This window comes from Chiloscyllium plagiosum, chromosome 20 (genome assembly GCF_004010195.1).
Source record: "Chiloscyllium plagiosum isolate BGI_BamShark_2017 chromosome 20, ASM401019v2, whole genome shotgun sequence".
Lineage (NCBI taxonomy): Eukaryota > Metazoa > Chordata > Chondrichthyes > Orectolobiformes > Hemiscylliidae > Chiloscyllium > Chiloscyllium plagiosum.
In genome coordinates, this window is record NC_057729.1 from 55324692 (window position 1) to 55340312 (window position 15621).

At 44.0% G+C, this 15621-nt stretch overlaps 1 protein-coding gene across 2 annotated transcripts in view; it reads left to right on the plus strand.

Moving 5' to 3' along the window:
- Positions 1-15621, plus strand: part of raly (RALY heterogeneous nuclear ribonucleoprotein) — a 126163-nt gene that overhangs the window by 17569 nt on the left and 92973 nt on the right. Inside the window, exon 2 of one of the 2 annotated variants that reach the window (XM_043710875.1) lies at positions 1101-1218. The exons of the other annotated variant lie outside the window; for it this stretch is intronic. The gene's annotated coding sequence lies outside the window, so the exon portion shown is untranslated. The remainder of the gene's footprint in view (positions 1-1100; positions 1219-15621) is intronic. 2 annotated transcript variants of the gene reach the window in all.

Sequence of the window (15621 nt, forward strand, 5' to 3'; positions counted from 1 at the left end):
CTAACCCTCCAACTCGGCACTGCCCTCACGACCTGTCCTACCTGTCCATCTTTCTTCCCACCTATCTTACTCCACCCTCCCCTCTGACCTATCACCATTACCCCCACCTCTGCCTTCCTATTGCACTCTCAGCTACCTTCCCCAGCCCCACCCCCCTCCTATTTATCTCTCCATCCCCAAGGTTCCCAGCCTCATTCCTGATGAAGGGCTTTTGCCTGAAAAGTTGACTCTCCTGCTCCTCGGATGCTGCCTGACCTGCTGTGCTTTTCCAGCAACACACTCTCGACACTCTATCAGGTTGTTGCTTGACTAGCCTGTGAGACAGCTTTCCCAATGTTGGCAACAGCCCGTGAGATGTTAGTGAGGAAGATTTGGCAGGGGCAACAGGGCTGTTTCTGCTATTGGCTTTTCCAGTGCCGAGGTCGATGCCAGGTGGTCTGTCAAGTTTCATTTCTTTGTTAAATTTCTATTTGATGAAACTGAGTGGCTTGCTCCTCCTTTGTCTTGGGTCTGAAACTAATTAGTGGGTAAAAGGTACAGCACCAGGAAGGATCTGAGAAACTGAGAAGGTTTATTGCATCAGGTTAACCGCATTTGGCCAGGCATCATTACTAGGACCTAGATTAGAGTGGTGCTGGAAAAGCACAGCAGGTCAGACAGCATCCGAGGAGCAGGAAAATTGACGTTTCGGGCAAAAGCCCTTCATCAGGAATGAGGAATTTCCTGCTCCTTGGATTCTGCCTGACCTGCTGTACTTTTCCAGCACCACTCTGATCTAGACTCTGATCTCCAGCATCTGCAGTCCTCACTTTTGCCCATCATTACTAGGACCTTTATGGGGTTGATACAGATCCATCTGCTCCCTCTGAAATCTACAGTCAAACCCCACCTACCAACTATCAGTAGAATGAGTAGAGCCAATCAAGTATTAACCTCTTGGAGGTGTACAGCACAGAAAGACTCTTCAGCCTATCATATCAGTGTTGGTCAAATAAAACTATCCCGTTTTTCAGCAGCTGGCCCATTGCCTTGGCAATGCAAGTGCCCATCCACAAACATCTTTCATATTCTGAGAGTTCCTGCCTGTATTGCCTTTATAGAATTTACCTCTGAACCCATTCGGAACAATTTCATTGAACAACAAACACCGTGACCACTCTCTGCACCCAAACCAGCCCCGCTTCCTCTCACATCTCAGCACATCTCCTTTCGCACAGGGTGAGTTGAAGAACAATTTCCTTCTTTTTGTTTTATTTTGGTTTTAATCACCATCCTCTTCCCCTTCTGCCTGACCTGGGGAATAATAATATCTCTTTTATTACCCGAGGGGATGATTCTTAACTGTGAGTCAAATGATCTTTTTTCTTTTCCTTCCGAATATTTAATAATTTTTAATTGCCATTGTAAAATTCAAAGAAAATTTATAAAATATATATTTTTAAGATCCCTGTAACTTCTCTCCCAACAGCACTCGGAAATTAACTGTTAAACTTGAAGTTTGGGGATGTAGGAGACAGGATTATTAATGAGAGTTGTTCAGACTTCAAGAAATGTTAAGAGAGCACTAAGGCCTAGTGGTATTATCATTGGACTGTTAATCCAGAGACCCCGGTAATGTTCTGGGGACCTGGGTTTGAATCCTGCCACAGCAGATAAAAATTTGAATTCAATTTTTAAAAACTCTGAAATTAAGAGTCTAATGATGATCGTGAATCCATTGTCAATTCTCAGAAAAACCCATCTGGTTCACTAATGTCCTTTAGGGAGGAGAACTGCCAGCCTTACCTGGTCTGGCCTACATGTGACTCCAGACCCACAGCAACATGGTTGACTCTCAACTGCTCTCCAGGAAATAAATGCTGGCCCAGCCAGTGATACCCTCATTCCATGAATTAAAATTTAAAAGAAAGGAATCCTCAAAACTTTCTTTTTATAATAGAAGTGAATACATTTAGTTTGAGTATTCAGAAATAAACCCTTAAGTATCTGCTATTGCTTCATAATTGATCAATCCCTCAGCCTAGTATCCAGTTCACTCTCACTAACTCAGCTTTCACAACTAGGTAGTAGGCCTTATTTAAATTTAAAATACTAGTCTTAGACCCACTCTTTCCCCTTTTAAATTGGATGTAAAATTCCATTGTGGTTTGGTCACTGCTAACAGGAGGTGCCTTTTTGTGGCACACTTTGGGTATAGCTGGTTCCCATCACCTGCAGGTCCACTTCACAAGTCAGCTCTAGCCACATGTTGCAGGTTACACTAACTGTTCCAGACCGTCAAAACTCAGTCTGCATTGTCCATTTCCCTTGCAAGAGTTTGCTTTGTCTACATAGTTGAACCCGTGCTGAGAATGCCTCTCCCTGGTGTTAGAAACAGTAACCTTCTCTAGTCCCTAGAATCCCTCTCCCTGATGTTAGGATCTGGAACCTTCTCTAGTCCTGCAAACTCCATTCTCCTTGCATTCTCTGAGGCTTTGACAATACTCGATTCATTCATCTCAAGCTTGGAGGCTGTGCTTTCCACCGTCCAGATCCAAAGCCTCAGGATTTCCTTCCTGAAACCTCCAGTCTCTTGGCCTGCCTCGTTAATGTGTGACCATTCCAGCTGTCCCCCAATCTTGGGTGCTGTGTTTGTTTTATTCTGAGCCTGAGCAAATGGTTTCTGGGCTGGAGTCATACTTTGTGACATTGTACACAAGTAGGAATATTGGGTGCCTACCACAAAGGGATAGCAATAATGGAGCAAGATTTTGACCTTCATGTAAATTGGAAAAATCAGATTAGCAAAGGCAATTTCAAAGAGGAGTTTGTAGAATTCTTTCAAAATAGTTCCTTAGAGCCACACACACAAGCAAATAAAAACAAAATATTGTAAATGCTGGAAGTTTGAAATAAAAAGAGAAAGTGCTGGAGAAACTCAGCAGGTCTGACAGCATCCATGGAGAGAAAACAGAGTTAAAGTTTTGTGTCCAGACAGACTGTTCATGAGTTAATTCTGTTTCTCTCTCTGCACACGTTTTGTAACCAAGAAGAGAGCAGATGATGCTAGATTTGGTATTGTTTAATGTGACAGATTTATTAATAACCTGAGTAAAGGCACCTCTTTTAGCAGTGACCAAAATACAATGGAATTTTACATCCATTTTAAAAGGGGGAAAAGTGAGTCTAAGACTAATATTTTAAACTTAATTAAGGCCTACTACCTAGGTGTGAAAGGTCAGTTAGTGAGAGTGAACTGGCTACTAGGCTGAGGGATTGATCAATTGTGAAGCAATAGCAGATATTTAAGGGTTTATTTTTGAATACTCAAAATAAATACATTTATTTGTATTATTAAAAAAATCCTGTGGGGAATCCCCTATCATTCATGATTAACTTAAGAGCTAAGGGAAGCATCAAGCTTAATGATATAGCATGTAATTGTGTATAATGTCTGGGAAGGTTACGTGATTGAACAGAATATAAACTACAGTGGAGGTAGAATCTTGTTAGAGAATCAAAGAATACAGAGGCTTCCTGTTCATGTGGAATTCGAAACATAAATGGGTTGGATTTATTGAATGGCAAAGCAGGCTCACGGGGCTGAATAGCCTATTCCTGATCCTAATTGATATGTTCATATCTGATGAATACAAGTACTTTGTGACTCCCATCCACTGAGATGGTCACACTCCTTCTCGCGATTGTTATCTTTGACCTGACTCTGGTTTGAAACTGCGAGTTTATTGTTGCTGGGAAAGTGGGATTCAGTCTGTCCATTGCTGACCTCACAATAGAAATGTAGCCACCAACATGTATAAGAAATTGTTTATTGTCTGACGGGCAATTTCTCTGTTACCTCTAGATCCCATTTGCTCTCATTTGCTTCAGTTCTCCAGGCTAAATCTTATTTTCCTTCTACATTTTATTGATTCTGCTAAGGTTCAGGCTCCTCCAAACAGTTCTTCCTCTCCCTTCGTGAACTGCAATGAATCTGTCTTTGTTCTCCTGGTTTCCATGGTCTTTTATCTCTTTTAGACCCAGTTCAAATTATTCCCATGTTTCTTCCTTGTATTTACCCATCTTCCAGAATGTGCTGAAGTGTATTACAGCTACTTTCAAAGTGCAGTCACTGATGTACAACAATGGCAAGGTCCCACAAACAGCCCCGAGTCACCACTGGATGTGTTTTTGGTGCTAGTCAAAATATAAATGTGTGGCTTGCTCTTTTTCAAAATAATTCCATGTGATATTTGACACCTGCCCTCCAGGGCCTCTGTTTAATGCTGTATTTGAAAGACAGCATCTCTGACAGTGTCGCACTCCCTTGACGTGATGCAAACCATGACATGGAGGCACTGTAGGGTGTCCAGACCCTAAGAGCGGATGCTTCCCTTCCCCAGGTTCAGTGGGATTAAGTGAGAAGATTCGCAGAATAACCTTCAAAAATTCTCCTAATTCAGGAACCATTCCTTTAGTTGGATCATTCCAGGCATAACTCTCTCTATTTATGAAAGGTGACAAGGGGAAACCAGAGAACTACAGACCAGTTGACCTATTCTCACATTGCAGAGAAATTATTCGAAGGGTTGAGCTGTTGGAATACCAAGTAATTTGCAACTGAAATGAGAGGGTAAGGATGGACTTGTGAAGTAGTTTATGTCCGACATTCCTGACTGAACTTGTCTAATAGTGGAATGTCTATGGATCTTATTTTTCTGGACTCCCTGAAGGCAACGCAACAAAGTCCCTCAAAGGAGATGGTTAGCTAAAAGTGAAATGCAAGGCAAACTGCTGGAAGTTTGTTGAACAGCGGGAGACCGGGTGCAGTGATAATGGCTGAAAAATGTGTTGCTGGAAAAGCGCAGCAAGTCAGGCAGCATCCAAGGAACAGGAGAATCGATGTTTCGGGCATAAGCCTTTCTTCAGGAATATCGATTCTCCTGTTCCTTGGATGCTGCCTGACCTGCTGCGCTTTTCCAGCAACACATTTTCAGTTCTGATCTTCAGCATCTGCAGCCCTCACTTTCTCCTCTGCAGTGATAATGGGCCAGTTCTCTCATTAGCAACATCTGAGATATGCTAGTCCATGAGGATTTGGGCCATAAATATTCACCATATTTATTAACAACTCCAATGTTGGAGAGAATATTCAGACTTGCTGATGACCCAAAGGTAAACAGCATTAAGTGCAGTGTTGAAGGAAAAGCAAAATTATGATGGGATGTAATCGAACGAACGGCTGAATGGATCTCGATGTGAGGTCATCCACTTTAGACCTGAAACAGTTCAAACAGGACACGGGAAACTGTTGAAGTGGGAAGAGATTGGAGGTCGAGGGGGTGAAAAGATCATCAGAGTGGTACAAAGAAGCAGGTGTAGCCTTTAAAGGAGGCAACTGGAATACAAAGGAGTTGGTGTGGTGATTCAGTTCCACAAACTCCCAGCTAAACCACATCCGGAACCTGGGAACTACTCTGGATGCCAAACTATGTGAAGGGTATATTGACCTCCGAAGGCGTACAGTATAGATTGATCAGAGCTACACCTGGTTGGGAAGGGTTAGGTTACAAGAAGAGATTACATCAATCAGTTCCCTGGAATTAGGATGGTTTGAGGGTGATTTATCTCCCCACATCCAAGGTTTGTTGCCCCTTTAAGGAAGCAAAAAGTTGAACGCAGAGATTTTTTTCCCCCCCAGTCTGCGTTTAGGGCCATCAGTGTAGCTACGACAAGCTTGTTAGCTGCAGAATTGCTGAGATAGCAGCTCCACTGCCAGCAATCTGCCAAAATAACCTTCAGACATTTCGATAAATGAGACTCCCTTCTGAATTTCTCTCGTGTGAATTTTTGTACAGGGTTGCCAACTTTGGTTGGGCATTTTCTGATAGATTCCATTACGTGACCTCCCTCCATTGCATGACCTCCGGCCTCTAAGTGCCCCATCCTGTCCACACCAGCCTTTTCATCCCCCCCCACTCCTCACCAAAAGTGGTGTCTGTGATGTACTTTTCATACCCACTTCCTGGAACTGCCTGCACCTTTGGTTTTAAGTCTACAAGGCAGTATTAGATTAGATGAGATTCCCTACAGTGTGGAAACAGGCCCTTCGGCCCAACAAGTCCACAACGAAGAGTAACCCACCCAGAGGCATTTCCCTCTGACTAATGCACCTAACGCTATGAGCAATTTAACATGATCAATTCACCTGACCACATCTTTGGACTGCGGGAGGAAACCCACGCAGACACTGGGAGAATGTGCAAACTCCACACAGACAGTCGCCTGAGGCTGGAATCGATCCTGGGACCCTGGTGCTGTGAGGCAGCAGTGCTAACCACTGAGCCACTGTCCCGCCCATAATATCGGTGACAGCTCTCCCTCAAAACTACCATGGCAATGATTGATCAGTGAAGATGTTTGTACTCAAGTCTCTGGAGCGGGGACTCCAATCCACAATCTTTAGCCTCTGAGGTGAGAGCAGGCAACATCAGACATTATGAAGGAGCAACGAGAGTGGGTTTAATGAGTAAACCATTCTATTTTACTGATGAAATGGAGGTCAGACAAAGGAGATTGTGACAGGGAGAGAGATGGGAGGCGAGAGGTGAGATTAGAGATGTCTGTAAGAGTAGCAGCCCTTTTCTGATTACTAATCTGGCTTTCAGGAGTATCATCATCGAACAGATCTGGGAGCGTTGCCATATTTGTATTGAGCATTGAATTTCTGTCTATTTATGCCGTCTCCTGATGCTGAGCGTGCTGACTTGTTCAGTCTGGAGTCCAGAGCTCTCATCAATAACAACTTTGCAGATATCTATGGTATGGAAGCAGGCATCAAGAGTGACTGATTGCCTGTAGCTAACAATCTGGCTGGAGAGCTCAAATCCTAACGGTGGGCACTTTGTGAAATTCCATCGAGAATTGGATGCTGTCCAACGAAGGTTCACGGAGGGGACTGGAATAGAAGGGGGTTGATGTGGTGGTTCACATATACAAACCCCTGGCTAAACCTCAGCTGGAAACTGTGAGCAGTCTTCAGAAAGCACGGTGGGATCTTACATCAGGTAGACCCTCCATTTAATATCTCATCCTAAAGGTGACACCTGAGCAAGAGCAGAGTTCTGTCCAGGCAGCGCGAGAGATGTTGTGGGAATTATTTGTGTTCCAGTCCCTGGGCCAAGACTGGAGGCACAGCCTTCTGAATCCAAGACAACTGAACAACACCATGGTATGGAGAGCTGATAACAATTGCAGGCAGATAGTTTAGCACATGGAGCAGGAGATTAACTTCTTAGTGACTCCTCGTGACTCTAGGTTAATAACTGGACTGTGGTTTTATGGGGATGTGAGTTTAACATCTCTGAAATGAGAAGGAATGTAACCCTGCTCTTTCTGTAGCCAGAGGTGATTGCTCAGTGAAGCTACTGGAAAACGGTAGTGCCAGATCGAGCAGTATTTTCAAGTGACTGCTCATGACTCAAAGTCAGAGTGGCTGTTTAACCCTTCACCTCTCTGTATACTGACTGCAGGGACCAGTGAGACTCCAGCTCTCTGACATCTTCAGCTATGTTTCTGACAGGATAGGGGACCAGCTTGAGCGAGCAGCCTCTGTGACTGGGCCATCCACACTGCAAGCTAGGCTTGTGAAGACAAAAGCCCACAGGTTCTCTGAGTTAGTGCATTGATTACACAGGATTACGTGGAATTTCCAGCATTGTCTCTGACCATTAGGGGCCTAAGCCAAAGCTGCTCAGAAATGCTGACCTTGCTGGTGAGATGTCACAATGTCTCTCCCAATCCTCCATTCAACATGCTCAATGTATTAACTGTCATGTTCCTTCCATTACAACAGTCTGTGTACCCTGTATGTTCCTGGCTCTGATGCATTTCAGGATGTAGTGTGGTGGTGAAAGGCAGGAAAGAAATGCAAGCTCTTTACTGGATGGGCCTCGCTACCTCAGTCATGGCAGAGACAGGCTGAGAGCAGTCACACACTGGTACCATGGTTTACTCTCCTTTCCCCATTCATTTATTCATTTAAATGTAGGGAATATTGGCTGGCTTCCCTTATCTCTTATGGGCTGAGCTTACCTGCTGCAGCTTCACTTACCTGATGCTTATGTTATCTCCTGTCACAGGAAACAGGGTACGGTAGTGTGGAAGAACCTGACTGACGTTGATTACAGCTGGTGATTGTGTTCAAGTGTCCCGTTCATAGGCACATAACATCACACTCTAAACTCAAACAAAGTACAGCATGCAATGCACCAAGTGGTCCTGAGGGCAGATGGAGTATGAGACCTTACACCCTCAGGTCTTGTACTATGATACACCAGTAATAAAACTTATTCCAAACAGATATACAAAGTTATACATAGGCAAGTGGTGTCAGTTTAATAATTATACAACAGGTACAACAGAATGTACAGGGCTAACATTTCAAAGTTCAATATGATGCTTTGTAGATTTGACAATTTGTCTTCATCGGGTGATCATATAGTCATGTGGAGAGGTCTGCGTTGTTCCAAGTTTGGAGGTGACGGTCTTGGACTGGGGTGGACAAAGTTAAAAATCACACAACACCAGGTTATAGTCCAGCAGGTTTATTTGGAAGCACTAGCTACCTGATGATGGAGCAACGCTCCAAAAGCTAGTGCTTCCAATTAAACCTGTTGAACTATAGCCTGGTGTTGTGTGATTTTTAACTTTGTTCCAAGTTGGACCTGTTTGACAGGTTGGTTCTCCTGCTGTCACTGAATATCAATGAATCATCTTCACTGTCAGAGTTGTCCTAGCTTCCTCATGTGTGACTAATGTGTCATACATTGATCTGAACTGGTCTCTGTTCTTTCACAATGTGGTCCTGTGATCAGAAACAACTCTGCATGATTTGGGCAGATAGCATATTCTAAACCCCTTTACTGGTACCCAGGTATTTATACTTCCAGTTTGTGCACTCTGCCCAGAGTGCAGTTTTGTTTGCTGTCTCTGTGTTCAGTCACCGTGTATCACTTCCATCCTCTGTCTCTGAAGAAGAGCATGCTGGGTCGCGGAGTGGTTAGTCAATTAGTTTCTGGGCAAGGTTATTCACACTCGTATTGGTAATCCCTTCCCTGTCAGTGATGCACAAAAATACAGGAGTGTTATGCAAATGTTTTACTTTGTTGCTTGATGCACAATGATCATTGATGTTAAGTGTGAGATGCTCTGTTTAAGAGTGGATAGTAAGATGATGAGGAAATACTGCTCCCCATGTGATGGTTCAAAGGTATGTTGTGGTCTACTGTCAGATACTGTCTGACCCAGGATTGAGAATAGTGCTCTGGATAAGGTTTGGAGGGCCATGGGCCAGGAACAGGCAGGTGGGACTAGTTTAGTTTGGGATTATGGTCAGCATGGACTGGTTGGACCGAAGGGTCTGTTTCCGTGCTGTATGACCCTATGTCAACACCAGTCGTGTCCATTGTATGGCAGAGTTGTTGAACAGTGGGAAATATAGGGACGTAACACGAGACTGCAGCCTTCCCTACACACTGAGTAGGTCAGTTGTGACTTTGATTCAAGGAGTAGATGGAACTTGTTGTGGGATGTAGAGGCTCCCTGCTCTGTTGGTTGGTAGGTGTGGCCCATTCACATGCATTCACAAGTCATTGAATAACCTTACTGATCTCTGGCCACTCCCATGCTAAATGTATCATGTGTTGAATACTCACGTGTCCCTGGTGTAACATGGTCATGATATCCTGGTGTAAAGCTTTCGGTCTTAGGACTTGTTTGTCCTTGAAACGATCCAGGTGTGATATCCCTCATTAGTCAGCTTGTGGCCAACCTGAAGATGTCCTCTTGTTTAAAACTGTCAGATCATCCCTGGCTAACAGTCTTCTTCAGCTCTTGTCGCTGCTTGTCACGGCCAATTGTAATTGTTCACACTGACTCTGAACAGAGTGTAACAGATCCACCCTAACAATGTTTCACCTTCAGAGTCAAGAGCATCACAATGTTTGCCAACAGGAATATCTCAGTCTTTGTGTGTTGGGTAATCTGCTCAGTGTGTCTGACGTAATCATCCTGGTAAAAATCGAACGAACTGTGGATGCTGTAAATCAGAAACCGAGTGCTGAGGAAGGGTCACTGGACCTGAAACGTTAACTCTGCTTTCTCTACACAGATGCTGCCAGACCTGCTGAGCTTTTCCAGCAATTTCTGTCGGTGTTGTTAATCATCCTGGTATCCGGCTTATATCTCACTTCCAAGCCTTATCCTTCGAGATTGTTCCCTGAGTCCATTGAGTCGCGTGTTGTATTCAGTCACATGGTGGGTGTCGTTTGAATGTCCTGATTTGTGGCTGCACTGAGATCTGTGTGTACTGGTAATCTTGCCACCTGAACTATTGGCGTCCACAGGGCAGAGGATTTCTGGAAGCCAAGCTGAACTTGCTCGTTGGCTCTGAAATGTAATTCATTCTACATTGTGAGACAGTCTCTTGTAGACAGTATGGTGGAGCAGTACTCGCTGAGGTATAAACTGTGTGGTGGTAACTTATTGACTCAGGCTCCTGTGGCAATTTCAGCTTTCGGTGTGTGTCAGTCTGACCTTTGTCAGGATTTGTGGCGTTAATGGTCATATCAGCTACTGATCACCTTCTGGCAGTGACACAGTGCATAAACTCAACAATCTGCAAAAAACTGGATATAGTCTGAGAATCATCTTTCACTCTGTTGATTCTGAAACACACTGTGTCTGTGTGAATGTTGTTAACCCTTTCCTTGCTGCCTGATTGTATCATCTTGTTGGTCACCTGTGTTTTCTTCTGGGATCAGATTTGGCCTTTGGCCATGTGCCGGCTACTTGGGTGCAATGTCATTTGGTGCTCTGTGCTCTGGAGATATTAACCAAACCCAAGCCAGCTCTGGTGTCAGTGTGAGAGGTGGCCCTGTTACAGATGTTGTTGCTTTGGTGCACTCTGCTGACTGTGACAATACCACCAGATGGCACCTAATGAATGTAGTAGTTGTTGGCTTGAAAGTATGGATCCATGTGTACGTCAGTCCTCAAGTAATGCATCAGATGTGTGGCCCTTTATGTCACCCAGAAAGCTTTTGTGGGTGTGAAGGGGATAATTAACTCACCAAGCCTCTTGGATAATTCCTCTCCAGGAAAGTCACACACATGCCCTAAAACTGGTCAGTAAATGCTTGGGATTGTTGCCCGTATAATGGGTTGGAGTCTGTTAATCTCAAATTCTTCCCTCAAATTGATCTTTGAGAACTTTAAAGATCTTTTCCTGGATCTTTCTGATCATCCATGGAGAGACCAAATGTTTTCATTCTGTGAAGCCCCTCATTCAGTGGCAAGCAAACTTTATAGTACTGTTTTTCCAGAATTATCTCCCACTTGATTTGTAACATAGAATTTTATTTGTTGATGGAATAGATGCTGAATGGAATATTCAGTAAAGACATCAGCAGACAGCCAATCCCTAATTGAGCTGGCTTTGTGATGTAGACTGGATGATTATATCTGTGTATTATATAAAATATCATTTATTGTGAGTTAGAATTTTGAAACAGTGAATATTGTTTTTCCTGTGTTTCTGATGAGTTAATGAATAATTTGTAGGTATTACTGTAGCCCTGGTGATTTGTTTTAAAGCTGTCTGATGGAGTAACTTGTGCAATCAATGCATTTTTAAAATTTAAAGACAATTAACAAGAGTGCAGAAAGAGACCATTTGGGCCACTGGGTCCAAAGAGCATCCCACTCAGACTCAGACCTACACCCACCCTATCCCTGTAACTATGCATTTCAATAGGCAATAGGTGCAAGAATAGACCATTCGGCCCTTCAAGCCAGCACCACCATTATGATCATGGCTGATCATCCACAATCAGTATCCTGTTCCTGCCTTATTCCCATAACCCTTGATTCCACTCTCTTTAAGAGCTCTATCTAACTCTTTCTTGAAAGTATCCAGAGACTTGGCCTCCACAGCTTTCTGGGGCAGAGCATTCCACACACTCACCACTCGCTGGGTGAAGACATTTCTCCTCAACTCTGTTCTAAGTGGCCTACCCTTTATTTTTAAGCTGTGTCCTCTGGTTCAGGACTCACCCATCAGTGGAAACATGCTCCCTGCCTCCACAGTGTCCAATCCTTTAATAATCTTATACGTCTCAATCAGATCCCCTCTCGTCCTTCTAAACTCAAGGGTATACAAGCCCAATCGCTCCAATCTTTCAACATATAATAGTCCTGCCATTCCGGGAATTGAGCTCGTGAACATATTCTGCACTCCCTCAATAGCCAGAATGTCCTTCCTCAAATTTGGAGACCAAAACTGCACACAATATTCCCAGGTGCGGTCTCACCAGGGCCCTGTACAGCTGCAGAAGGACCTCTTTGCTCCTATATACAATTCCTCTTGTTATGAAGGCCAGCATGCCATTAGCTTTCTTCACTACCTGCTGTACCTGCATGCTTGCTTTCATTGACTGGTGTACAAGAACACCTAGATCTCGTTGTCCTTCCCCTTTACCTAACGTGACTCCATTTAGATCATAATCTGCCTTCCTGTTCTTGCCACCAAAGTGGATACCACACATTTATCCACAGTAAACTGCATCTGACATGCATCCGTCCACTCACCCAGCCTGTCCAAGTCACTCTGCATTCTCATAACATCTTTCTCACTTTCACCCTGCCACCCAGCTTTGTCATCAGTAAATTTGCTAATATTACTTTTAATGCCTTCATCTATATCATTAATGTATATTGTAAACAGCTGCGTTCCCAGCACCGAACCTTGTAGTACCCTACTGGTCACCGCCTGCCATTCCGAAAGAGACCCGTTTATCACTTCTCTTTGCTTTCTGTCAGCCAACCAATTTTCACTCCAAGTCAGTATTTTGCCCCCAATACTATGTGCCCTAACTTTGCTCACTAATCTCCTATGTGGGACTGTATCAAAGGCTTTCTGAAAGTCCAGGTACACTACATCCACTGGCTCTCCCTTGTCCATCTTCATAGTTACAGACTCAAAAAATTCCAGAAGATTAGTCAAGCATGATTTCCCCTTCATAAATCCATACTGACTCTGACCTATCCTGTTACTGCTATCCAAATGAGTTGTAATTTCATCTTTTATAATTGACTCCAGCATTTTTCCCACCAGTGATGTCAGGCTAACCAGTCTATAATTCCCTGTTTTCTCTCTCCCTCCCTTTTGAAAAGTGGGACAACATTAGCCACCCTCCAATCCGCAGGAACTGATCCTGAATCTATAGAACATTGGAAAATGATTACCAATGTGTCCACGATTTCTAGGGCCACCTCCTTAAGTACCTTAAGAGCTTTTATCTGAAATGTTGATTTTCCTGCTTCTCGGATGCTGCCCGACCTGTTGTGCTTTTCCAGCACCACTCTAATCTAGACTCTGATCTCCAGCATCTGCAGTCCTCACTTTTGCCTTCAGACCTAACAGTCTATCCAACACCATTTCCTGCCTAAATTAAATTCGCTTCAGTTCATCCTTTACCCTGGGTTCTTCAGCCACTATTACATCTGGGAGATTGCTTGTGTCTTCCCCAGTGAAGACAGATCCAAATTACCTATTCAACTCATCTGCCGTTTCCTGTTCCTCATAATAAATTCACCCGTTTCTGTCTTCAAGGGCCCAATTTCAGTCTTAACCTTCTTTTCACATACCCATGGCTAATTACCCATTTCCCATGGCTAATCCACCTACCCTACACATCTCTGGATACTACAGGGCAATTTCCCATGGCCAATCCATCTAACCTACACACCTTTGGATACTACAGGGCAATTTCCAATGGCTAATCCATTGAACCTGCACATCTTTGGACTGTGGGAGGAAACCAGAGCACCCAGAGGAAACTCACGCAGACACGGGGAGAATGTGCAAACTCCACTCAGACAGACACCTGAGGCTGGGATCGAACCTGGGACCCTGGTGCTGTGAGGCAGCAGTGCTAACCGCTGAGCCACCGTGCCACCCTTGGTTCACTAGTGTCCTTGAGTGAAGGACAGCCTGCCACTCTTACCTGTTCTTGACCTACTTGTGTCTCCAGCTCCCACACAAAAGCGGTTGACTCTTAAGCTGCCTCTGAAGTGGCTGAGGAGGCTACTCAATCTGACCTCTGCACTCCTGAGGGTGATGAAGGATGGGCAGTAAGTGCTGGTTCCATACCAGCTCCAGCTACACCTTGAGATCAAATTTAAAGCCTGTCGAGTTATTGTGGCGGGAATATCCCTTGGAAACGTGCAGCTATGTTGTTGTGATGATATAAGGGGCCTTTCCAATGTGCCAGTCAGTGTTGTACACCATCTGGGAATGCTGGAGGTGACTAACATTGGCTCTACAGGATTGGAGAAGGGTCTAACCCTTTAGCATTGATGCGGTTCACTTTAACGTGGCTCACTCCAGGGCTACATAACACAACAAGCCACCAAATGACTGGTTGGGGAAGGAGTCACAACAAGCCCTGTGCACTTTTTAAGTATCGATGGGACACACTAATAGAACTTGCTTGAGTTCTGAGGAAGAATCACTCGACCCGAAACGTTAACTCTGATTTCTCTCCAAATATGTGGTCAGAGCTGCTGAGCTTTTCCAACAATTTCTATTTTTGTCTCTGGCTTCATCATTCGCAGTTCTGTCAGTTTTTATGGAGATATTTTGTATAACCCTGTCTACTTAATGGGCATGTTGTAAATGTAGAATTGTCCTTAAAATTCATAACGCCATTAACACACAATTTCACAGGGAAGTGCACGCTATGTGCTTGCAAAACACTGACTGTGAGATTCAAATATGTATTTGATCTAGAACGTGGCGATGAGCTGCAAATGAATACTTGATCCATTTGCAGTAATGGTGGTTATAAATGATTAATCCATCAATTTAAATATTTGCATATATGAGTGAAGCAGCTCACACTGAGAATGGGGACAGACATGGTGACCAGCTAATATTTGCAAGGTTTTGAGACAGGGGGGAATTTTGTGAGAGGTAACAAGATGCTTGGTCAAGGAGGTAGATTTTCAAAGACAGACTTAGTGTGTTTTTTTGACCTGAGGATGTTCTGTATGACTTTGAAGGCTTATTGAGTAGTTTTGAAGTGTAGGTTCTGTTGCAATGATGAAAATAAGACTTGGAGGGTAAAGCACAGTGTGACGATCGAGAACGGTGAAATGTTTTACTCGGAATGAGAATATTGAATTTAAAGGTGGTGTAAAATGTCAAAACAACCCTGTCAATAAATGCTTTCTTCAGATTTTGACAACAATGTCTGTACACCGAGGAACATGGGGTGCTGGTTTCACTGAAGATTAACCAGAAGAGGGAGGGAGTTTGATTGACATGGTGCCTGAAGCCCATCTCAAATCAGCCCAGCCCACAACCCCAACCTCAGGCATTCATCAGCTGACACAGCCTGGGAGGGAGCTGGAGAGAGCAAGCCAGGTGGACAGAGGAGGTAGAGAGAAAGAGGAAGGGGAAAGTAAGGGGAGGATGAGGAAAACGGTGAGGGAGGAGTTACAGAGGAATGGAGATTGAGAGGGAGAGAGGAGTTGTATCGATACAAACTATAGGGAGGTGCATTGAGGCATGGAGTTAGG